This window comes from Caloenas nicobarica, chromosome Z, assembly GCF_036013445.1.
Source record: "Caloenas nicobarica isolate bCalNic1 chromosome Z, bCalNic1.hap1, whole genome shotgun sequence".
Classification (NCBI taxonomy): Eukaryota; Metazoa; Chordata; class Aves; order Columbiformes; family Columbidae; genus Caloenas; species Caloenas nicobarica.
In genome coordinates this window covers 17,450,541-17,477,004 of record NC_088284.1, presented here as the reverse complement: position 1 = coordinate 17,477,004, position 26,464 = coordinate 17,450,541, and positions in this window count along the sequence as shown.

The following is a 26,464-nucleotide window of genomic DNA, read 5'->3' as shown; positions in this document are numbered from 1 at the left end:
GATGCCATAATGGCAGGTAAAGCACAGTCCTTCAGGATTGTTTGAGACTTTTTTGAGATATCATTAAAAAAAGAGTCTATTTCTCTATATTAGTCTTGCTCTTTAATCTATATAGTTCATCCTTAGCTCAAAAATTCTAAACTTCAACTTCTTTGCTGTTCATATGGAGTCATGAAACTCCAAACTCACCCATTTTTATCTGCCAGTGCCCCAGAATGGAATGCTATCTTGGTTCGGTTCGGGGGTTTCTGATTATGTGCTTCGTGCTCAGAAATGAAGGGCTGAGATATGCACTGGCTAAGAGCCTACTTCAAACCACTTCAGCAGAAAACCACGTTCAGTTCTGAAAAAGGAATGTAGGATAGTTTTCAAATATGTTTTTCCTGGTTTGACATACTCTAGAATGTCTAGAGAATCAAACACCAGTTTCAGATCTCATGGGAGATGGCAGAGAAATGAGCCCAGAGCATCTCAGTCTTTGCCAAGGTTTCATACCTTTTCATTTTACAATCCAAATGCAACAGCAGAAAATAACATTTAATTTCACTCACATCTCTGAATGGGAATTTCCATTTTTGTTCTTCTGTATCCCAATAAGTGATCAACAGTGCCTTGGAAAGCCAAACCTGTGGAAGCTGAAATAATCTCCACTCACCTTTCAGACCACCGAATTTTTTCCCGGATCATTAAACAAACCAAGTACTAACACATCATCTTTTTCTACTGATACTCACTGGTCCTCTCTCCCAGCTGCAACAGCCACTCCGGCCCACATCATTTATCCAGCTGTTCAGTGCTGTGGGTTTCCAGCAAGGCTCAGGGCATTGCAGCTGTTTCATGCTGCTGTTATCATCGGATTTGCAGAGTCTATCTCATGCCACCATTTGGAATGCTCAGATTTTTACGGATAATTTTATTTATTTATTTGCAATAAATAATGTACCATAATTTCAGTGCAGATTATCATTACTATGGATCTGAAATATACTTTCTCTGAATGTTCTCGATAATTATTTAAAATTCACTCTTTTCAACAGTATTCTCTGTACAATTTGGCTGCCAGAACATTAATGGAAAGTGGATAGAAATGAGGTATAAAATAAGCTGAAGCACACATTAACAATTGGAAAGATTACCTATGAATATGGAAGCTTTTTGTATTCACTGAACTTCATGGATACTCAAATGCATATTCGATCCGAACTGCCACCTAACTTATTCAGGTAATAAGGTCATCTTTTATTTCTTTAATGAGTCATTAGGATAAGTCATGAGTTGTGAATATCAAGGAAATATAAAAATGACAATGCATTATTTTATATCACGTGTGATTTCCTGTTCTAACAACATCTAACTTTTCCCACTCCCAGATCACAATTGACTTCTGAGCATATGGAGAAGCAGATGTATCAGAAGTATCCCAGGGTGTACTAAAAGAAAGGGAAAAAAAATTACACAGTCCTGCATAGTTTAATAAGGTTGATGTGAACATGAATATCCACTAGCTTAATAGCTTTAACTAAAAGTTGAGCATCATAGTTCCTTATGTCTCCTGTGCTGACTTGCCCTTTTGCATAGTTTTATTGAAGTTGCACTAAGTTTTGGATTTCAGCACATTCCCACTGTGTATTAAAAAAAAGTGGAGAAGTGCTGTGTGAACATATCTGATATACAGCTAGAGCTGGGCAAAACTGTTTTGGTCAAAATGTTTTTCCTGAATAACAGAGATTCAATGATGCCCATTTTTTGTAAGCTGTTCAGGGGCGAGAGGGGGGAGAAGTCTTAAAACTGGAAAAATGTCAGCATTTTAGTTTTGACATACTTTGATTCTTAGTTCAAAGCATTTGGAAATCAACTTCAGTTTTATGAAAGAATTAACAAAGAAACAAGTAACCCCTCCCAAAACCCAAAACCTGTCTTCAACCAAAAATGATTTTTCCTGCTTTTCATTTGGCTGATCACTTAATTCCAGGTTGATTAAAAAAAAAAAAAATCTTGTAGATCTGCCATTAAGTCCCCCAAATCAATTATGTGCCCAGCTCTGGATACAAAAGTCTAGTTAGGAGCATTTCTTTGGCAAAAACACCAGCTGTAATTTTTGTCTGAGTGTCGAACTCCTAGGTTATTTTCAGATAGATGAATGGTATGCTTTCAAGTGACTGTTCTTCCAAACTCTCTATTTGTTTGTGCTTATCATGCATCAGTAGTTTTGCTTTCACATTGAAAATGTACAAAGATACAACTCATGGTCATGAAGTTGTGCAAGAATGATGCTAATACAATGCCAAAAAGGAATATCTGGCTTTGAATCTACAGCAATGCAAATATGAAGACCTTGGTGGCTTAAAGGGGATGCCAGAACCTTCCACTTCTATTTTACTGTTTCAAACCCTGAACCCAGTTTCTCATGACAAAAAGGGTGAATGGGAGAATTTGCAAATAAAATTTGTTTGGATTATCATAATAATATCGGTTGGAATAAAAATCATGGACAATTAGGTGCCTGAGGCAAGATATGTACTAACTTCTCTGTTACACAAAACCCTTGTTCTCCTGTCAGATGGCAGCAAGAGATATGAGTGCTCTCCTCCTCTGCAAATCAGGACAAATCCTGGTGCAATGATACCAGCGTGCCCTGGGCTGCTGCAAAGCCCTTTCAGTTTTTCAGGGCAGTGCAGGGAATTAATGAACAGCAAAGGGGGAAATACCACCTATCTACACCAGCCACATAGTCAACATTTGTGAGAGGCAGGTCACTCTGCGAAAGGTGAAAAATCATGGCCACTTGTGAGAGGTGAGAAGGGTCTGGAGAATTTCCAAAGTCACCTTTTCATGAAAGAGTGTTGTCTATAGTGCTTTGATCATTACTCACTTCATGGCAGCACAGACCTGAATCTACAGAGCTTCGCATAGCTGAAGAAGATGGCAAAGCCCACTCTGATATTAGGAGTGGAAAAAAGGAGAGAAGTTCAGATGGAGGTTCTGCTATTCAGTGCAAATGGTGGTAAAAAATCCAGTCGTGTTGAATTAAAACCCAAATTATTTTCCCATTGTGATTGAAAGCAAAGCACTGCACACAGCCATGGCCTGTAACATAATACTTTGGACCAAACTGGCTTCATGTTCCCAAGATACACTAGCCTTTTGCCAAGCACAGGACAATCACTTAATCATTTGTAATGAAAGCTGTAGAAAATAATTTCCACTGCATAGTAAGTGTTTTTCACCCATTCTGAGGATGTCATGTGCAGTCAAATACAATTAACCAGCAACATGAAATGTCATGCCTTCTCCAGGTCGTCTCCCTGAATCTCCTTTCAAAGAGCTATCAGAGAGCTGAAGTTACTTGAAGAACAACTCCTTGCTGGGTCAATGTCAGAAATATCAGATTTATAGTTTCTAGTGATGAAGCTATAAAGATGCCAAGTTCACCCATGAATTGTGTTTGGCCCATTGTTTAAGCTACTGGTGCAAAGTGTTTTTATTTTCATAAGTCCAGGCAACACCTCCTCGGCACTGCCAAGAACCCAGCTGTCCAATTTCATTCTCTTCCTCAAAGGTAGAAAATTCTCACCAATCCTTTTCTTATTAAAAAAGAAAAAAAAAAAAAAAAAAGAGCTCAGGAGAGTAAATAGAACAACATGTACAAGCAACACAAATCCCACTTTGCAGAGAGCTGTAGCTTCAAAACCTACCACTCCATGGGACACAATGCTACCTTCAGCACAGTAGATAATCCACTACCAGCTCTGAGCTCTGACATCTTTCATCTACCTAACAAGAAGTACACAATTCTGCCACCAGGATATTTCACCTGAAAGACACCTGTCTCTTTGCATCTTCACTGGGATATGCAAATTTTCACACAAGAATCTTAAAATTCTCCAGGGTTCAAGCCTGTAGTGAAAAAAAGAGAAAGCCAGAACAACCAAACCACATTTTTAGTTTTGGCTTCATAATTTCATATCTTTGGTGTGCATGAAATAAAACGAGGAGGATACCCAGTCATACATGAAATGCAAATAACCTGACACTGAAATGTCAGGTACCATTTGAATGGTTTCATGTGTGCTCTCCATTATGGGCAAAATTCACAGCTATGTGATTTATCTCTGTGCTAGAAAAGCACCAGAATAATGGAAGCAACTCAAAGACAGGCATTGTAATTATTAGAGTGGTAGAAGAAATGATGCATGAGGTGAGTTGAGAACAACTGCTGCCCGGCCAGGCACATCTGTGAGCTGCAAGCTCTCCTTGCACAGTGCAAACAGCATGATGACCAGCAGTTCCTGCAGACGGTGACCAGCAAAACGATCCTCTCTGCTTTGGACTTCATGCACAGGCTTCAGCAGGCGACCAAGTGTCCAATGCCAACCCTCATATGCCAGCCAGAGACCCTGCACAGCAATATATAACTAGGGTTCTTTTTCTGTTAAAGGACCTTGAGTAACTGAACGATGATTCTTCATTTCGCTCTCTTCATACCTTTTTGGTTTGCTTTCTTTTTTTGTGAATTAATGCTAGATTTATTGCCTTGGGTGAGTTTTTCAAAGCACTCACATTTGGCCTAATCCTGTTGCTGTTGAAGCCACTGGGAGTTTTGCCAACACTTTTAATGAGAACAGAGTTAGGCCAGTGCTGTCAGCTTTGAAGCCCCCGCTTTGTGTGTACTCATGTGAAGGTGGGGAACAGGGTGAAGATAAAATGAGAACCAGTCTAAACCTGGAGCCAGAAAGGAAAAATAATGCAAACAAAACCTTTCTTGTGGTTCAAAGGAATCTCTTCAGCCATTTCTTGCACCATTCTTAAAAACCATCAAATTGATTTTGTACTCAGCACCCGGTCTGTGGGGGTGCCCCACTTTGTGGGGCTATAGCCTGGTTTAATGGTGATTTAATTACCTTTTGAGGCCAGCTGTTTTTCACTTAGGAAAACTGTGCAAAATCCACCTTTTTTCTTCAAGTGCACCAATGAACAGTCTGCTAGTCACCCATATTTTGTCAGGAATTTTAAAACCACAAGGGACTAATACGGTCATATAGTTACACTTTCAGCATAATAACCGTTTGTAGAGTTACAGTCAATAATTTCAATATTCATCCACAACTTCTGATTGGGTTATAGTAACATGTAGAATATTTAAGTGTGTATGTTTTCGGTTCTATAAATAGGAAAATACATACATAACATACCTGAGTTGGGTGTGCCACAAAGAGAGAAACCATTACCCAGACAGAAACAGATAAATGATTGTGAAAGACAAAGTAAAACAAAATAGGGATTTTTTTTGTTGTTTTCTGAATCTTGCTGCCCTTAAATTAAAAAAATGTACTGATTTTTATTGGCATTGCCTGTTAAGATTGCTAGAATGGACAAAGGTTGTACTTATCAAGACAAAATGCTTTCATAAGTTCAATTTCTTCATCTGCATCCAAGAGTAATACTAAGAACAGCATTTCTCCAGAATAGGTTACTATACTGCGCTGACACAGGCATTGCCAAGAAATATGATAAACAGGCTTCAACTTGCTTGAAAGACTCTTGCCAGTGTTAGGATTTCATGCAAGACAGTAATGACAGTTTTTACAGATTGTAGTATTTTTCATAAGCTATCGAAGGTAGTTGATTACAAGATATTATTGTCTTAAAATCCCTCAAGCCCTGGATAATCTTTGCTTAAAAAAGAGCAGAAAGAGTACGGTGCTGGAATAAGAAACCTCAGTGCTGGAATAAGAATTCAAATCCTGGTCCTATGGTCAGGTGCTCTGTGGCCTTCTCAGTGTGGCCAAGTCTTATGATAGCTCAGTTAACTTCCTAAAGCTTTTGCTGGTAGAATCAAGCGATTGCACAAGAAATACAGCTTTTAGGTCACTGAAATAAAAAACTGGCAGTGATGGATATCTTCAAAACAAATTCTGAAGCCTTAACATTGTACAAGCAGTTAAAAACTCCTTTTTTTTTTTTTTCCAAATCCCAGTAAGGGTGTGGAGTAGAGCTGGAGCATCATTTGCACATATTTAGGCAAATCAAAGTTCATGCTCAATTTCTTATAATTATAGACAAGTATTCAGGTCCTAGAAGCTATTAAACAAAAGGAAACAATCTCTACCTCAGAAAACCCTGGAGGACAAAGTATTAGGGCATTAGAAAAGAAGTATCACTCTTTGATTGGTTTGCATGTCATTATACGCCTGCTGCCATATTCTTAGCCAAAGAAGCTGGGTGCAATGGTGGATATTCTGGTGGATACTGGGCTGTGTGGACCTTCACCTGAGCCAGCTGGTACCTCTGTGCAACTACACACAAGGGGTCCAGGGAACAAAGCCAAGGTTTCTGCAAAATAAGCCTGGGACTGTGTAAAGTAATGGGAAGAATGTGCTGTGCCAGAGTAGATTTTTATACACTGAAATTTAGGGTAATGGCTGCAGGCCCCTAGGTGTAGAAAGGAGGTATGTAAGGACATTAGGGGATTCAAAGTCTGACGGGATTGTGTCAGAGGACCGTGTATGATGGAGGCAGTGACTTCTGGTGCAAGACCTACGCTGCCATTTGGGGGCAATGGTTACTGAAGATACCTGCGTGTCCCTAGAAGTAAGAGTAGCTTCATCTTGGACAAGGCCAGTCAGAGTGGCTCAAACAGAGCAAAGGAGACAGTAACCAATTTGTCTCAGCAACGGGGAATCAAACACTCTTGCTTGCTTCCTGGACCCTGCTTATTTAGCAGCGTAAATGTAGCCAGTGTGGCTATTCTTACAAGTTTCGGGAAGAACACTTAATTAGCAATTACATTGTGCTCTAGCACTGTGCAGAAGTACTTAGTGTTATGCAAAATCAGAAAAAAAAAAGGTTTCTAAAATTGGTTCTAAGAATTACTCTTATAATGCTTGATTATTTTATTGTCAAGACCACTCTCAGCTCTAACTTGCAGATATCTTCTCTAGCATCACTCAAGAGCCTGGAAGGGTGTCTCTTTGGAATGTGTTTCCTAGTCTATTTTAAACCATGTTTTCATTTCTGCTTTAAATGTAATATTTAACTGCATTTCTTTAAAGTGTTTTTATGTACTCTTACTGTAAGGGCTTTGAATGTGCCTCTGAAAACCACTAAACAACAAAATTGTTGTTGCCATTGCTGCTTGATCTTTCTGGGAGGCCAGTCCCACACAAACCTCCTTCTCTCTCCAGAATACTGCATATTGTAAATACAACAACAACATTCAGTTTAGTCAGAGGAGAAAAATGCAGTAGCTTTCTCTTCTTTCAGATCATGAATTAATTTTTTGTTTAATGAATACCAGTTTCAATTGCTGCACAGCCATTTATGTTAACCAAAAGACCTCAAATAAAGAAAAAAGCATGAGTGATGTGGTGAGATGCCATTTCAAATTTGCCATTCTGGGACTGAACAGAGCATTGTATTTAGACGTGTTCACAGATTTCCATTCCTTTTTATACTTACAGAGCTCTTCATGTGCTGTAATCACAGGTATTTAGTTGAGAAATTATATTAAAAGGTTGTTCTTATCATATAGCAGGAAGACATATGCTTTCTGTCCAAGCTAGTGAACTCGGACACTTCATACTGTGATAGCTATTCATGTGACTGAAGAGAAACCAAGGAAAAGGCAAACTAAAATAAGAGGAAAGAACAACATTATTCATGTTATATCTGCTTTCCAAATCTAAATGGAAAATTATCCTCCCATTCCATAAGAGTTTTTGAGGTTTTGCAACTTTTTTCCCATGCTGAAATGGGAGAAAGAATTGAAAGGCAGGAAAATATCAAAAAACTGATACACTGGGGGAAATAATTTGGACCAGATGAACTGTATCGTTTTATTTAGGCATGTTAGAAATCTTTCATCTTGATTGTGGCCTTTTTTTGATGTGATTATTTACTATTATGAGCGAGCTAAAAATTTTAAGGAAAAATGTAAAATTAAGAGGTAAACTGAAACTTGTGTTTGAGAATTGTGTTAATAGCTTCCAGGAAATTTGGAAATTCAGGGTAGTTTTTAAATCAGAAGACTTGTTGAAATAGCTCCCTTCTCCCTTGCGTCTTCATTTTGACTAGTTGACATGAAAAATATTAGAAAGTTTTTAACCAGCTCTATGAATATCTTCTTCCTGTCCTCTTTTCTGCCATTTGCCACCTCTGGTCATTTTGTACAGAAAAGGTGATTATTTTCAAAATCGTCCTAAGCCTTATGGGCGTGCTGCTCCTTTAAGCATCACTCTGCCTGCCCCGCTGCTGCACATGCAGAATTTCCTTGCAGCAGGGGAGACGAAAGGCCGGTGTGCAGCAGTGGCAGCAGGGACAGGGATGCTGGGAAGAGCACAGGGACGCTGCCGGGTTGTGCAGAGATGGGGTCAGGAAGGCCAAGGCGCCGCTGGGGCTGAACTTGGCAAGGGACACAAAGAATAACAAGAAGGGCTTCTACAGGCGTGTCAGCCAGAAAAGGAAGGTCAAAGAAACTGTAGCCCCTGTGATGAACAAGGGTGGTACACTGGTAACAACAGATGAGGAGAAGTCTGAGGTACCCAACAACTTCTTTGCCTCCATCTTCACGGGCAAGCTCTCTTCCCGCACCTCTCGAGTGGAAAACGAACTGCAAGAGGGGACTGGGGGAGCAAAGTCCCTCCCAGTCTAAGTGAGGATCAGGTTTGTGACCACTTAAGGAACCTGAACATACACGAGTCTCTGGGACCTGACGCTTGCAGCCAGAAGGCAAATTGTATCTTGGGCTCCATCAAAAGGAGCATGACCAGCCGGTGGAGGGACGTGATTCTGCCCCTTTACTCCTCTCTGGTGAGACCCCACCTGGAGTCCTGTGTCCAGCTTTGGAGGAAAGACCCATTGGAGAAGGTTAGAGAAGGCCACAGAAATGATCAGAGGGCTGGGACAGCTCTGCTGTGAGGACAGGCTGAGAGAGTTGGGGTTGTTCAGCCTGGAGAAGAGAAGGCTCCAGGGAGACCTTATTGCAGCCTTTCGGTACTTAAAAAGGGCCTATGAGAAAGATGGGGACAGACTTTTTAGCAGGGCCTGTTAGTACAGGACAACGGGTGATGGTTTTAAACTAAAGGAGGGGATACTCAGGCCAGACATGAGGAAGAAATTTTTTACCATGAGGGTGGTGACACACTGGCCCAGGTTGCCCAGAGAGGTGGTCGATGCCCCATCCCTGGGGACGTTCAAGGCCAGGCTGGACGGGGCTCGGAGCAACCTGATCCAGTTGGAGATGTGCCTGCTCATTGCAGGGGGGTTGGACTAGATGAGCTTTGAAGGTTCCTTCCAACCCAAACCATTCTATGACACAGATGGGCACAATGTGGTAACAAGTCCGCTAAACGAACACAGAGGGATGAGCCAAGGAAAGAGCCACAGGGAACAGCCCTGTGCCACTGTTGCCTATTTTGACACTGTATTCAAGCTACAGATATGGAAATGGAAAACACAGGAGAAGACTGAAGTGGGACTGGAGATAGGGTGGCAAGTAGTCTGGGACAGCGAATGAAAACATAGAAACACACATCAGAGGTTTGAAATAGTTTGCAGCAGACAGCTTAGAATGAACCCAAACCTGGAAACAGAAAAGGGTAGACACTTCCAATTGTATATCATCTCCCAGTCTAATTTTTCTGCACATTTCTGCTCAGGTAACTGTTGCTGCGTGTCCTAATGTATGTTCAAAAGCTAACAATGTTTTAGCATAAAAGATGGCTAACAGAGCTATTGGTGCCATTATTTCAGGTTTTTTAGCTCCAACTCAACCAGACAATTAAGCATGTTTTCAATATGTTAAGGTTATCTGTACAAGCCATAAAGGGTTGCAAAGTTCTGACGAGAACTGCCCAATGAACTTCACTGAGTAATGCAAGTGAAAATGTCTTGCTCTTACACTGAAGCAAAAGCTGGAGTTCCAATGAGGGCAGAAGAAAGTCTGTTCAGATTCTGGTTTTGTGGAGGCAGGGGGAATCTGGCTATGAAAAAGGGAGGGAGGGAAAGAGGGAAGGGAAGAGGGAAAGAAGGAAGGAGGGAAGGAAGGAAAACTACAGAGTTATGTAGTTTGTGTAATGTGTTATTGCTTTTGGCTGTACATTAGGGTGTCCTGATGTCCTTCCATTCTCCAGTCAAGTGGAGAACTATCTCATGAATTACACTCGTGTTGGGACCCAAATAGATTCCTTAGAAATATAGATTGGATACAGTTCATAGATAGGATTTTCAAATAATTCAGATTTTTCAAATAATCTCTTTCCAGCGCGACCAGTTGGATTCTGGAGACCCGGGCTTCTGCTGACGGGATGGGGCACCATGCCCATCACCCAGTGTGTGACCAGGGATCGCTGCTGCAGGGCAGTTGGACAGTCCTGCTGTGGGGCTTCCTTGGGCCCAGGGATTTCAGAGCCTAGAGTGTCTGACTCCGAGCTGAAAATGTAGCAATCCAGGGCTTCTAGTGTCAGCAGCTGTAGGGCAGCCCAAATGTTTGGACCGTGCACATGGCCAGCACTTCTAAAGTCTGGGTTGGATCCATCCTGTACACTGCCCCATTTATCACTGTTGGCAGACTTCTTTAGCCTTTCAGATTTAAAAGGATTTAAATGGCTTTTAAAAGAAAAAAGGAAAAAGACTCAGATCAGCTGAACTAAACCACACTTTTTATGTCCCAAAAAATGGCTTTTAGTGATAACATTTTCAGTATTATCTTTCTTGAATGACTGACAGTCTTCCCTTATGTAGGAAAGTCTCTATGCATGTTGTCTTTATTTCACTATTTTTTTAATAAAGGTTTCTAAACCTGTTAGCTCTGTCAGCTACTGTGCTTCTGATTTTAGTTATTTTCTTAAGACTGAGTATTGAATATCCTATCATCACTGATCAAATTCCCATAACATAAAGATGTTGGCATCATCCAATTCTTCCATATGTTTTGGCTTAAAGTCAGAATAAAGCAGAAAAGGTGCATTTGCTATTATAGAGGATAGGCAAAGCAGTGCTCTACCTAATGGGAAGCAGAATGAAGATCTTGCAGAGAAAATGGAATAAAGGTGTAAATCAGTACATCTTGGTACAGTCAGCCATGTTTAAGTATGGCTGCTAACAAACACCTGAAGGAAATCGTTTTCCTTTCTCACAAGAAAATGCTTACCCCCAATTGGGGAAAAGTATGAAAGAACTGGAAGTTTCAGAGTAAAAAGACATTCCAAACCAAACTGCGAAATTTGACCTCTGAAGTGCTGACGTGCATACTTCTATCACTTTATGCACTGTAGTGATCACCAGTTTAAGGATTATGCAGGTGATTTGCTCTGGTTCTGGTTGAAAGGACCCCTTAATTGAACAGCTACGAGCCATGGCTACACTTGTGGTTCTGCCAGTGGAACCTGCTGGTATGTGTAACTCTTCTTCCTCCCTGCTTATAGAAAATGATTGTATTCCTTCCCATTTTGTGTTTTACGATGTAAAGCAAACTAGGCTCTTCTAATGTCTTGTGGCCTCACCTAATCTCCTCTCTCCCCTCCATTCCTCCCTCAGTACAGTCTGAACTAATCTTTATCAAATATGACACCAATTTAGTTGTATAAAAGAGGTTTCACGCGCTCCTGGTAGTGTGAGTGTAACCGTACTCCATTTCTGCTGGAAATACTTCTAATACACACTCATGTCACGTTCGCCTTTCTTTCTGACTGCATCGCATTGGCAGCTTATAGCTGTTCTTTACTCCATACTAAGCTCTTATGCATCACAAGTAATTTCCAACTGATGTTTTCATTGTGAGTCACTACAGGGTCAAATTCTTCATAATCCAAGCACAAAGAATTTCCATTGGGAAAAAAAAAATTGTCCTAAAAATGTGGAGTAGATTCATTGCACTGTTTGTGATAGCATGAGGTTTAGCTTGGACTGATATACAGTGCTCTGAAAAGTACTCTGTGGCTTTACCATGCACAGTTGTGCCAATAAAAAGTCTATTGCATATCACATCATTGGTATTACTAATTGCAAAATATTATTCATTTGGATCTTTATACAGCTTGAGTCAGCACCAAAATTATGAAGGATATTCTGAAAAATATCCAATATTAACTAACAATGAATTAAAGGAATTTCAGAAGATTTGCTTAAAGTTTATCTCTCTAAATGTAAAAACCTTAAAGTAAATTCACAAAACCATTTTTTGCCATTACCCTTGATCTTTCATCCTATCATATAATTTCAATTATTTACATGAGACTTGCTAACGACTGCTTAGAATTGCCTTGGTTATAAGTTTTGCAAAATTCTTAAATGTAATGCAGAGGAAATGTGGTGTATTACTTCTTCCACATCAAGGAACAACCTTTACAACTATATTTTTAATACCATAGCATCGAGAGGTCACTTTGCCAAAGGAGAATGACTACAGTATTTGCCTAGTTTTCAGAATTGCCCTTAGGAAAACAATCTTACTTTAAACTAAAAATCCCATGCCAAGGAAAATGGCAGTACCTGACATTATGCATACAAGAACATTGCAAACATAGATGTATTTTGTAAATAGAATTGAAATTTTTGTATTGAACCTTTTTAGACTTGTCTTGAAAATGAAAATTGCCCTTAAGTACGTTTGATATCATTGTTGCAGGTGTATGAGGTGTATGTATCCCTATGTATTTGCTTTCCAAAATCCATCTGTACTCATCGGCTTCTGTTTCTCCATCAAATATAAAACAAAGATAATGATTCTTAAGCGGCAAAATTTTAACAGTTCTAGAAACTTGCTTATGTGCATGTTACATGGGCATCTAAATCTCACTACTGGATGATATTTTTTCAGTGATAAAGCTTGAGAGTTGGAATGTCTTTAGAATTTCTTACCATGGAACAGCATGGTATGTTTTCCAGCCTCAAGTGTTCAAAAAAGGGTAAGGAAAAAAAAAAAGGAAAAAAAAAGAAAAAAACTCTAGTTCACAAAAATCTGAAGATGTTTGTTTAAAAACAATAAAACAATGGGATTTTAAATAAAAATACATGCTGAGGCCTGTTTATTTACCTGAAGATGTTTGAACCTTTTTTCATGTTTTGCTCAAGAGGCCAGTTTGCAGAGTGTTATTTATTTATGTATGTATTTTTTTAGTGAAAGATGAGATTCTGATGTTGTCATTAGCTTCCTAAGAGAGAATTTAAACTATGAGAGCTGTCAAAATGGGGTGGAATTATCACTGACTTGACAATATTTTATGCAATTTTTAGGGACTCCTGTCATTTAGAGTAGATTTTTGAAACTGCGGCAACAACTGTTTCTGAAATGTGTGGTGCCAGAAAAGAAAGACGTGTACGCAAATACACCCACTAAGTAGCACACGGACATTGCTGTGGAATGCAAGGCTACTAAAAATGGTGCACTTAGTGGCTCAATATGGTGCTGGGCTTTTTCTCTTAATAACAGTATGGTCATAGTGCATATGGGCAATTAGCTTGGCATTGAAAGAGATGACCTCAGCTAGTGACACAGAAGAATTACTTACGGAGATTAGAAAGCACACCCTTTAAGAAAGCAGATTCTCTGAGACAAGTGGAGTAGTGGAACACAATCCAACATTATGAGTCTTGCTAACAGAAAAGCTAATCCATAGTACTGTTACAGCAACACAGAAAGAACATGCAAGAATAACACTGGAGTTCGGCTGCTTCCAGACAGCCAGGTAGCAGGTTCTAAGAATGCCTTGCATTATTTGTGGAGGAAAATGAGTCTGCCAGTTTCCTCCCTGAGCTGCAGGTCTCTTCACATCTTGTCATACCTTTGTCACATGGAGATGGATCCTAAATGCTGGTTGAGAGGCTTCTGAGAGGGTCACGTGCACCAGGAAAAATCCTGGGAATCTCCAGGAAATTATTCTTGATGGTGGAACTTATCAGAAAGTGCTTTTGCTACTCCTGACTGTCAACAGTATGAAGCATGAGCCATGTTAGCCCACTGATTTTAAGCAGCTATTTGAAGTATTAATTTGGTGTATGAAGCCTTAAATTTTTTATATGCTTGGTATATGAGAAGTTCCATTACTTAGCTTAGTTGAATTTGTGTAGATTTATGTCTGTTCATCTGACAGCTTTGTTTAGTTTCATCCCCTCCCTTTCATCTTACTGTGATTTGACAAAAATTTTGAAATGGAAAACAATTCTAAACCAAACCTCGTTGTTTGTTTGTTTGTTTTAACTTTATTCTGACAACAGAGGATGTTTTGGCCAATTTGTGAACCAGGAGATTTTTTTAAAAACAGTTCTACTATCAATTTTGGTTTGAATTAATGGGCATTTTGACATATGGAATTGGGAATTTTCCAACTAGCTACTTAAGCTACTCCTGTGACATTTGTATTTTTGTACCTAAAGCTACTAAACTGCAGTGTTAGTGTAAAGGTAGAGAAACTGTAATAAGTGATCGACTATAACCAACCATGACTAATCAGTAATGGAGGGATTTTAGAACCAGACCCCTTGTAACACAAGTCTGACCAAGGAGAGAATGTGATATATTTTCTTATCTTGGTCAGTGATAAAACATATGCAAATCTCTGAGCATGTTGTATCAACATAAGGCCATAAAGAGGGAGTGATAGTTTAGATTTCTTTCTTCTACAGAGCATGGTTTGGGTAATTCCGAGTTGTATTTCAAGTGATTCACAGGCACACCAAGAAATGAGAACAACTGCCTTCCTGAATAATTATAATTCATTCTGGAAATGTTAGCTAAACTACATTCACCTAGATCTACTCAACTGTGTAAAACAGGACCATCTTAGATTTAAAACTTAATATTGTAGCAAGAACTACCTAAAAATGTCAGCACAATTACTCTGCTTATAGACAAGCTACTGCATAGCACTGATAGTCCATGATATCCAAATTATACTGGGTACTGGCACTTTGCCAATACAATAATTATGTCAGTTGCAACACAACCACAGATATATTTTATGTGTTGTATATAGCCAATTGGACAGGTGGTTATATTAATCTTACATGCAAAATACTTAAAAATAAAGAGGATTCACTACCTGCATTTCTCTGAATCCTGCCTGAGGGACAGAACAAGGAGTGGTGCTCAGGCAAGCCTTTTTCAGCTCTCACTCTCAAGCTCATTGACACTAATCAAGGAAAGGCACCAGGGAGATATATGATGAAAGCTGTTCCCAGGCTCTTTCAAGCTGATTTGGTTCAGAAACCACTTAAAAGTATGTGGTCAGATGCATACCTCTTGCTTTTACATCCGTGGAGCTGCATCTGTGAGGACTCTCCTCACCTTCTCCAAAAACTCTCTCCTGAGCTGGCTGGCGCACGCTGGAACCTGGCTGCATGGTTTTTCACATGTGAACTTTTACAGAAAAGACACAATTATACCTTTTTTTTTCCCCCCGAGGTAGCATCTTAAGAATATTCTAACCAACATTACACACAGCATCCAAAATATAGAGCCAACCAATCAGTGCAAATCACCTAAAACTTGTAGTACTTGTCTTTAAAAAGGGAATTCCCATCCATTACAACAAATGGATGGGAACCACAATCTTTTCATAGCTCAGTGGGCTATATCTGCTTCTACTCCATAAACTTCTAGTTGTCTGCAGACTTCTCCTTATTAATACCTCTCTTCTGCATTTGGAATAAAAATCCAAGTATGAATTGGAATATGTTAGTCTTTGGAAAACGTGAGACGGACTAAATTGCTTGCTGTGGCTTCACTCTGTGGGGTCTGTGTTGTGCACACGCTTTGGATTTTCATAGTCTGTGAAAGACCTGGAGGCTTGAGGGTTGCTACTATTTCAAATTCAGCTGGAGCCTGATATAGCTTTGCAGTCAGATGCTAAGCATTTTTCTCAGTCTATGGGAAGGGTGGGTCTAAGAATATTGGCAGAGATAAGAAAGGATAAACTGAGATTCATTTATAGACTTCTATTTTAATGAAAGGCTGTAATGATTCTGTATCTCACCTTGTTTACATTAGTTCATCTCTGGGACATGGAGAGTAAAAGCAAGGTCTGAGAGCCCAGGATCATGCTCCACCTTCAGCTGCTGACTGTTTTGCCTGAGCAAGAACAGCATGCCATGGTACACAGTAATAACAGATACTTCTGTGAGAGCTGGTCAGATTTCTGCATACATAGACATTAACCAGAATTATACACACGAAGTGTTTAATTGTCGCTTTGCTGCATGGCAACAGCTGACACAGCTCAGCTCTTCCCCTCTTCTTTTTGGAAATTTCCCTCGAGTGCACGGTGTCTAATGCAATGGACAAATACGGCTTAACTGTGTCTAACTCTGGTGCGTGTTGGTGACAATAATATTCAGGATATAAATATCCTGATTCTGGCTTAACCTTGGGCGGCCAGACTGCATGACAAATATGCAGAGGACCAAATATGTGCTTGGAGGACTATAACTTAAAGCTGCCACAGTTGACAAGCATTCCCATTCAGAAGGCCCCTAAGGATTCACATATAGCTAATGTACCACCTCCTGAAATCTTGCTGGCACTTATCTTTCTCAGGACAGTTGCACATTTTTCTTTTTTTTCCCACCAGTACTTGCCCTTTTTATTGCGTGGTACTTAAAAGTGTTGGTATTGATAGTCCTTTAAAATTCACCTATGATTTGTGGCAGAACAGAGGAGCTTTGCACAGGATTAATGACTTGAAAACTGTTAATCAGTCTCATTAATAATTATTGGAAAGTAACCCTGATATCACTTTGATTCCAGAAGGAAAGAGAAATCATACTTTGCTCCTTAATTAGAAAGCTAGATAGTACTGGTGAGGATATTACTTTACTACATAAATATCTACAATTTAATCTGTGAAAAAATATCAGAAGCAACCAGGTATCTGTGAGGGAGCCTAAAGTGTCACAACAAGATTCAGAAAATAGATCACTTCTTTTACATTACCCATTTTAGGCCCAGAAATAACTCTCACTACATCTGCAGCTAGCAAACCATAGCAAGGAGGAATAGCCTGCAAATGCTGGAGGGCAGGAACTGGTTTAGCTGTAGGAAAAGCAGCAGCTGAGATGCACTGCATGAATATGGCCGACATACACAAACCAAACGTTACAAATCAGACTAAATATAAATGGTGCTTAAGAAATGGCATACAAACAGGCTCTTCAAAAGCACTTCTCTAATTCTGGAAACCCCTCCAGGACTTGTGCAGAAAACACACACTGAATGATTAATAGGGAAAACTCATCTGTCAATGGATTTATTTGCAAACATCATGCTTTATTGTCTCTCTTACAAATCTACACATTACTTCATTCCACTAATATCATTATAAGGTTGCATGGTATTGACCAAGGTTAAATAGCTCTCATTTTATTTCAATCTATAAACTCAAGCCAATCAACATGTCTTGATATCACTACTCCAAATTCTCAATAGGACTGAATAATAGAGATGAGGTAAATCAAAGCTAACTACTTTAGCTCCAGCCAGTCTGTCTCCACTAAAAGCATCCATTCAGCTGGGAAGCACATCAAAATTTATAGTGCAGACATTTACTGTGAAAGTCTTTAACACTATAAGGAATCCTATACTCGTGCCTTGAAAGCCAATAATATGACACAGAGCCTATATTTGCACTGTCCTACAGGAGTGCTCACTGGCTGACTGCAACCGCAAACAAAAGCATTTATTAGCCTGTGAATCTTATTTCATCTGTGTGCACTGACACTGGATTTGTCTTCCTTGAAGCTGAAAACAACAGAAGATTAGAAATGGTAACAGCCCTAGCCTTTTTCTACTACTGCCAGCTGAGAGTCCAGAATCACAGAATACTGATAAAATTCTCCATCAAAAAGCTGGGCAACACAGGCCTTTGTTTCCAGCATCATAACCAAGTGACACAGAACATAAAAATTATTGCATGGAAAATACAGGGCAAACCTGTTTTCCTAGACAGTGAAACTAATTTCTTTCAGCTTCATGAAAAGAACAAGATTGCAAACATTCGTATTGCTGGCAACTTTATACCTTAATTCTCAGTTTTACCAGTGATGACATAAAAAAGATGAGCATCTGAATTACCCTCTTACTGCGAAACAATTGTCATCTTGCTTGGACAAAGTCTGACAGCTTTTAAGAAAGACCCTTGAGTGTATCAGAGATAGCAGAAGCATATATCCTTGCTTTCTCTTTCAACCATAAGTTTAACTTCATTGCTTATTCCTCATGAGAAACATATGTGGCTAAAGCAATGCATAGGATATATACATCCCACTGCATTTCCCTTTAGGTTTGGACAAGTGGCAATCAGGTGAATAAGTCCCACACTGTTTTTTGAGATTGAGGTCCAGTCAGAGGTAGAAGGTATTATAATTGCATATCTACTGTAGCGAGTGTTCTTTGCAACGTCTGTGTTGCTTACAATCTGTTTGACAGAGCCTGAATGTTAGTAATTACTCCCTCCCTCATGAACGTAACAAGGTATTGCTGGGCAAACAGGAAGGACATGAGATAGGCTGACCTCGAATGGTACTTGATTTCATTGTTGACCTATGATTTCTTTTTGCTTTGAAAAAAAAGTATTTATTTTTGACCTATGACCTTCTGATTGTCCTTCTAAGACTCTTTACAGGCAGAGAGGAAGAAAAGCCATCACAGCTGTGATCTACATTTTGTACAGCAGTGAAATGCATTGCTGCTTGTGGAATATTGATTGCTTAAGATTGCAAACCAGAAGCAAAGAAGTATCTTTGTTGGCATTCTCTTATATCACTAAGTAATAATTGTATCAGACATCTCAATTCAGAAGTTGGGGACTTTCCCAGATTCTTAGTGGGCATACAAACAGGAAAACAACCTTGTGCTAATGTAGCACGAACCTTGATGCATTCATGAGTAATCAGCTCAGGGCATGATATGATATGGATTGTATGATTTTATCACAGAGAACTACAATAGTTTTTAAAGGTTTCTGCTACCCTAGCCAAAATAGGATAATGTGACTGATTGCATGACACATTTGAGGGTGGGGCTTAAAGCTGTAATTATATTTACTTAGCATTTCACTTGCTTTGTTTCTTTACTTAAAGATTCAGTATTTAGATCTGTGAAACTCTCCTGTTGGTGTTTTTTAAAAGAACTAATTTGGTAATAATATTTACCACTTTCCTCTTCCCATCCAGAACAGTTCAGTGGTTCATTCTGCCCTTATCTTTTGCTCTCTAAGTTTGCCTAAGCAAATCCAGGAAAGGAAGTTGTGCTTAGAACTTAAAAAATGTACTAACTAGTAATGGATAGAAAGTTTAAGTTTGATAAACCATCACAGCATCCTTTCAAAAGCAATTTCTCTTCCTGGCCTACATTTACCTCAAATAACTCTCCTTTTCCCCATTCTGGTGCCTTCGTCTTTTCTTGTGCTTGCTAATTGCTTGCCAATGGCTATGCACTCCCTTTTCAGGAAGGAGGTTTTTAATCTGACTTGACTAATGCATATTAAGGAAAAAAACCAAAGTGAAAAGTGGAAGTAAAATACCATAAGGCAAGCTATGTGAAGTCAAGCATGGCCTGTATTGCTAATCCTGCCAAGTTTACCTTCTGGTACAATTCCACTTTGTTGCTAAAGTGAGTGGGGAAGTGTTGGCCATTCTGTTATAAAACTGCTAGAGCTGATGACAGTAAGAATTTTCTTTCCATGAGGTATTACAAAATTGGAAGAGAAATGTCTTCAGAAATTTCAAAGCTTCTTTGGAAAAAGGAAATTCCCACCACATTTCATTTTGAAATAATGACAAGCATTTCATTTCAAGTATTTCAAATCAAACTTCTACCAGCAACAGAAGCAAACACAGCTCTGAGGTGCCACTTAGTTGCACTTAGCAAATGCAAAAACCCCTGGCATGTGGATCTCTAGAGCAGCACACAGGATAGGAACTTCCAGGGGTGCCTATCTATTAAAACTTGGGTCTTATGACCCAAGTTTTATATGCATTATAGGTTGGTGGCCAAGCATATAGTCGGGCAAACTGGAAAACTTCTGATAGAAGTCTGTCAGTCAGGCAAATTTTGCAGCTCTCCTTGTAGGAAAAGTTCCCAGTCTGTCCCCAGATTAGCATTCTCCTGTGAGATGATTTCATGCTATTTCTTTCACATTTTGAATAGAAAAAGAACATCAGTTTGGAAATTTCTAGAGCAGTTCTAGTTAAATTGGTTAAATAAAACATGACATTGTTCCCATTTCTTTTTATCTCATATTCTCTTGATTTTCCTTCAGGTGAATTCATTTTCATTGTAGACAATCTATTAGAGCCTGTTACCTCTCACATCCCTTAGCTCACAGTTTCTATTGAGCTTGAGTCCTGAGCCGAGGTCTTCCTATTACATTCATTTGCTTGGTCTTTACCAACCAATGTTATTTACCTTGCTAATCTTCCAACTAATTTTGCTGCTTCTTTAGAGTACTAACCTCCCTTCCAGTTGTGAAGAAGTTTTTGATAGGAACGTTCACCTCACAGCTGTATGTTACATCAGCTAGTTTTATGCATATCTTGTTCAAGCAATGTTAAAAAATATTCAGGGAAGACGTAGCTCTCAGCTGACTCAGCTGTACACTGTGCTATGTAGGACTATGCTCTGAACTGACTAGCATTACTAAAAGGCCAAGGACCCCTTGGAGTCCTGATAAACTACGTCTTATCAACAGGTTGTCAGTGACTGATGATGATGTGTTCTGTCTTTCCATATTAATGTAGCTTTTCTAGTAAACCTCACCTTGTATCAGCAATCTCACTACATTTGAGTCAAACTTCCTAACTGCCTCCCAACACACCTCATATTGAATATAAGTGAAACACCAAACACAGATTGCTGTCATATAAGCAGTTTTTCATGTGATGCATATTTTGAGCTGAAAATTTTACCTCATTTTTGTTGAAACTCCTTTCTATTCTGAAATACGCTTAAGGCCAGATGTGCACACCTCCTATCATTTGTCATGGATGACCTCAGAGAGGCAGCAAGATTTGCTCAAACATATGCGTCCTCAGAGGGCACACCACATACACCACTTCTGTTTTCTGAAAGTATTAACTGGAGATGTTTTCAAGATTGTGTGTTATTCTAGAGATTGTACTTTCACTCAAGAAATGTGTCAGCCTTCACTCTGTGAAGGGAGCTGGCTGGCCATATGTATTCATAACATGTATGCATCGGAGCTCAAACACCTGCAACTCAGATACTTAAGGTATTTAGATAATCCCTTAATGAATCTGATTCCATAGGGTAAAGCTGAGCTACATTTAGTCTGACTTACATATGCTGTCTGACAATACTACTTCAAGAGAAACCTTTCTCACGTGTCTTAGATCAACATTTGAGAAGCAGCCCCACAGGAATCCATAAGATCAGAAGAATAATTTGGTGTCACTTTGAGAGCTGTCAAGCACAAAGGATGACCAAAATAGATACAGCTCTTTTCCAGCACATTATGGTGACCATATGTGGTATAGGAAGTATATTATGATATTTCACGACATCTAATGCAGCACAAGCAACAGGAACCTTTCCCACCAATATATTTTTACAACTCATTAACTAATTTCTCAGCTGCATTTGCAACCCTTGCGTGTTCTCACTCCATGAATAATCAAACTCTTGCTTTTAAGAGCACAGGTATTAATTAAAAGTGAATCTATAGTTCATTTGCTGAAAGAATTCACTGTTGGTGCTGGCTTTAATGCTGTTATCTAATAGGATTTCAAATATGCTAGAGGGCTGATGAGTTAACTGCATGTGGCAAGGTCTGATGCCAGGGCATGACCAGGGTGAAAGGTCTTAAGGCTACAGGCTGGAGAGGCAAAGGTCAAGTGGCAAAGGCCACAGTCACCTGCAGCTCATCAGCCTCCTAGGAAGCAGCTGCAGGGGCAGAAAAGGAGAGAAAAGGGGTGGCAGTTCTTCATGAAATTCAGTGGGTAGGGTTTGATCTTACATTGTAACCAAGGGTTTCTAGAGACTTGTTTGTTTCATACTGTTCCTAGATGTAAAGTATGTTTAAACAGCATTCTTATCTTGCTATGGCTTTTTAAGAACTCAGTGGCAAAGAACACAGAAAACCGTTTTTCCATATGGATGGGAAAATATATGGGATGTTATAGGTTTCTGATCGTTACTCTGCAATGTTACTCTTTCTAAATTGGATGGAAGAGAACACAAATATAGTTACGGTCAAACAGATAGGGGAGGTAGCATATAGCAATCATACCTTCAAGACTAGTTGATAACAGAGGAGATTCTGTGGCTCTTCAGAGAAGCAGACTGTTTACTTTCCCCAAAGACTGAAGGTGCAAACAGACTGTAACTAGATTTGGTGTGTAGGGTGATTTCTTGAGAGGAGAACGGATGAAGACATTTCTTAAGAAGACCAGATGAAGGAACCTACATTCTACCTGAGCCATAGGTAAGGCAAACAAAGATCAGAGATTGTAATTCCCTGAAAGAACTTGACTAATTAGCAGCAACTTGCTTTTAGCTAGTGTGTAGCACAGGTCCATAGCAAGCCACATCATGCTATCATTGCAAGAAGGAGCCTGACAAGGTCCTTAGCATGACGGTTGTATCGCGTCCAGTGTTCCACAGCCTGCTTCAGATAGGTTTGTACCCGGCAGGAGGAAAGTCATGTCATGTCACCAAGTAAATTACAAGGGAACACTTACTTTGATAAATGCCAGAGGCTGGCATCTACCAGGAGCACAGCATAACTTCTGCCTGAGGTATGTTGTAAGAACTGGAGGAGAGGAGGGATGGAAAGGAGTTGCCCCTATCAAAGTCTGTGCCTTGCCTTGATACGGTATTAAAACAGAACCAAGAAACGTGAACTGGGAGTTGTTCCCAGCTGTGTCGGTGTAGATGCAGTTGTAGAAAGTATCTGCAACCATTCCTGTAAAATGCACTAAATATTGTTGGGACTCTGATTTTATGACAGTTCTGCCTCTAATAATTACAGCAGATCTAGTGTGCAACCTCCTTATGAAAGACAAAACACCTTACATATACAGCCTGCACCGTCTTCCACAAATACAGGTACTCCTTACTCACCCCCTTTGGAACCTAGGCTGTTTTTTCTGGCTTTAAATTTACTGTTGCTGAACAAAGACTTCAGCAAAAGCTTCAGTGGCCACCTCAAGTCATCAGCAAGTGCTTCTGCAGACACATGAAACAAGATCAAAGCCCACCTACACAGCAAGCTGGGGAATGTAGATGAAAGATGAAAAGTAAGAACCAGAAGTTTTTATTATCTTGCTCAGAGATTAGGAAGAACCATGAATGGCCTGAGGCCCTGCTGCCAGCCCTCAGCCTATGGCAGAGGCAATATAGGTGTCTGCTTACATACTATGATCCTAGACAGAAGGGTAGCAGAGAAAGACTCATACAATTTATGTGAAACCAAAAATGACAGACAAATTTTAGTCAGGTGAGAAAACCTGACCTCTGTGTCTGACTTCAAAGACATTAGGGCTTCTTATTTAAAGATCAGATTGTTTGGGGAACTAATTAGTCCCCCTTGTAGGACAGGCTGAAAGAAACATATTCAGCCCTACAGGAAACTTTCACGGAACAAGGACAGTTGTGGAAAAGGAACAAGGAATAACTCTTACTGGTGTGGAACAAGAGCAAAGGTAATCAGAGGAAGAAGGACGATCCAGAGGGCAAGTGGATGCCCAGGGAAGCAGCAGGAAACACAGAAAGTAGGATGGAATTGTATGCAAGGGTTCACAGTGTTTGGGGAAAAAAAATCACCTTTCCCTATAGCACAGCTACCAAGGGAGGCAAAAAGTAGCAGCATCTGTCTATCAACCATTAACTGCCTTATTTGTGATTATAATACCCGATCAACGACCTGTTTGAATGCAGCTGGATTGGGGAACCAGCTGCCGTTGCTGCCAGCTGAGATAAGCGGCAGTACTCACGTGGAGATGCGGCTGGGTACTGGTGAGGTGTGTTCTGAGGCCAGTGGGCAGCTGCTGGCTGTTGATAGGAAACCCGCAAAATGAGAAGTGTTGCTGCTCAGATACCATCATGGCTGGCACACAGGGAGTTCCCTTCTGTGCTGAGCAGCGGTGCAGTGTGAACCATGATCACAGCAGAACATCAAAACATCTCAGGGAGGAGGTTATTGCTTTAGGCCCTGTGCAGTATGCTGTCAAAGAGCAAACTGGAGTTTGGGAGGAATGATTAAATCCAGAATTGCTTTAGGTTTGGGGGGTACACCTGAGGCCAGTTCCAGCTCTCTGCAGAGGTTTTCATCCTACATGTCCAAGTACCTGATGAAGGAACTTACTGTAATTCATGTTCTTGAATTACTTGGAGACCAGTTCCTGGTTTTTTAAGTCCCATCTCAAGTTGTCTGCTTAACTACACTGCATGTAATTAGCATTATCAGCTCAATAGCAGTAAGGAAAATTACAGGTAAAGTAAGGTGCTGAACTAAACAAAATCACTGACCTGAGCATGGAAGACAGCTGCTACTTCAGGGCAGAAGCACTGACTGTGCAATATAAAATGTTTTTTACACTCTGCTTTCCAACAGGATGACAAGGGGTAATGATGCACACTCTACCAGTGTTTATCACAAGTGCCTGATGGTAGAGAAATCACAATACATCTTTCCCCTTCATTTTTGTTTTGTTGTTTTGTTTTTGGTTTGGTTGGTTGGTTGGTTGGTTGGTTTTTTTGTGGTTTTTTTTTTTGGAAGCGGGGAATGTAAAGAAGGAGAAGGGAGCAGGAAAGGGTAGTTATAATTTAGTTGAAAGTTCAGTATTAGGGCATAGTTTCTATTTCCCAAATAGTGTACTGAGTTGGATAGTGGAATCAACATTATGCAATATAGAATATATTGGAGAACTTGGGTCATTCTTCAAAGCTAGGAAATTCACTGTACTTGCAATTAACTGCTGGCACAATCCCTCCCTTTTGACAGTTAAGCCCCTTACTGTGGACTGCATAAAAGGAAAGCATTAGCAAAAACATGAGTCTTCATGCATCAACGGGAGATGACTGAGGGAGAAAGAAATTTTTAGGAATGTTAATAATTTATGTGTGACATGAAGTGAGGAAGAACACTTTGTGTTCCATCAGTTTCTCGCTGAACAATTCTCACATCATCATCCTGCTCCCTGCTAAAACAAATGGTAAGCATTTCTTAGGTCCAATAAACTTCATTGCATTGTTTAGAGCATTTTTGAAATCCAGTTTTTATTTACATCAAGAAGTGATGTCGTATTTATTTCCCAGAAAAAAATCCCAATGGCTTTCACCAAGAGAACATCCCAAATGCCTTTTAACTACTGTTACTACAAAGAAAGCAAAGCTAAGGAATGTATGTTCCTGGTGAATTGTATTAATAAGTCTCCAAGAAATTATAACGCTATGACTGGCTGATGTGATGCATCATTCATGTTGTTTCTCCAATTCTGCATTAAGAACTACATGGAGCAGACAAGGAATGGTAGAGAAACTGGGTTACTAAACGTTTATTATCTTCTTCAACATAAATAAAAATGAGTGAAACATTTGGAAGTAGGACTAGAAAGAGCTGTGTTGGCTTAGAAGTATGATAAGCAAATTGTGTTTTGTTGGTGGCATTATTTTATAATTGAAGATCAATTTAAAACACTGCGGTATGAAAAATAAAGCATTTGAAAATTTCAATTTCTATTAGCTAGCTTTTGAAAGTTTCTTGCAAAGAAGTTGGGTAAATTACATTTTCCAGAATATCTTTCTAATAAAAAATAATGAGAAAAGTAGGTGAAAGCAGTATGAATAGGAAACTTTAAACTAGGTCTTATTTTGGTCAGTATATCTTTGGATTTGAAAACTTAAGATCCTGTTCTTGTTTAGGCAATGAGCAACTTTTGGTTGACAGTTCCAATAGAATAGCTAGAAGTGTTTCAAAGTACTTTGGCTTTCAGTATTAAAAAAACAACCAAGCAAGCAACAAAAAACCAAAACCAAAATAACAGCAACAAAACTACCAACCAACCAATACCAACCAACCAACCAAAAAACCTTCAACTCAAGCCACTTACAGTTACAGCACGAAAACACCTAAGCATGAAGAAAGGCTAATGTCTGCACTGGGGTAAAGGCAGCGTTTAAAAGGAAAATAGCTAAGGACCTTATACCTGCATCTCAAAGGTATTGTGATGTTTAACTGGCATTGCTTCTGTCCAAGGACAAAGAAGTGGATTTGCCCTGTGTCAGCAAAGTAATTTCTAAGTCATGCTGCTAGACAGATTCAGCTATCTCCATGCAGGTTACAAAGTGTGTCTCTTTTGATTTTGATCAGGAGAAAAAGATGTGCAAACAGTAAAGTCAGCTGAACTAAGGATGGAAGCTTAAATAACCTACTTGGTATAGGCTTTGTGCCTTAGTTACATACATGGAGTTTGCTGCAGCTCCAAGTTTAGATGACTTGGGCCCCGATGCCCA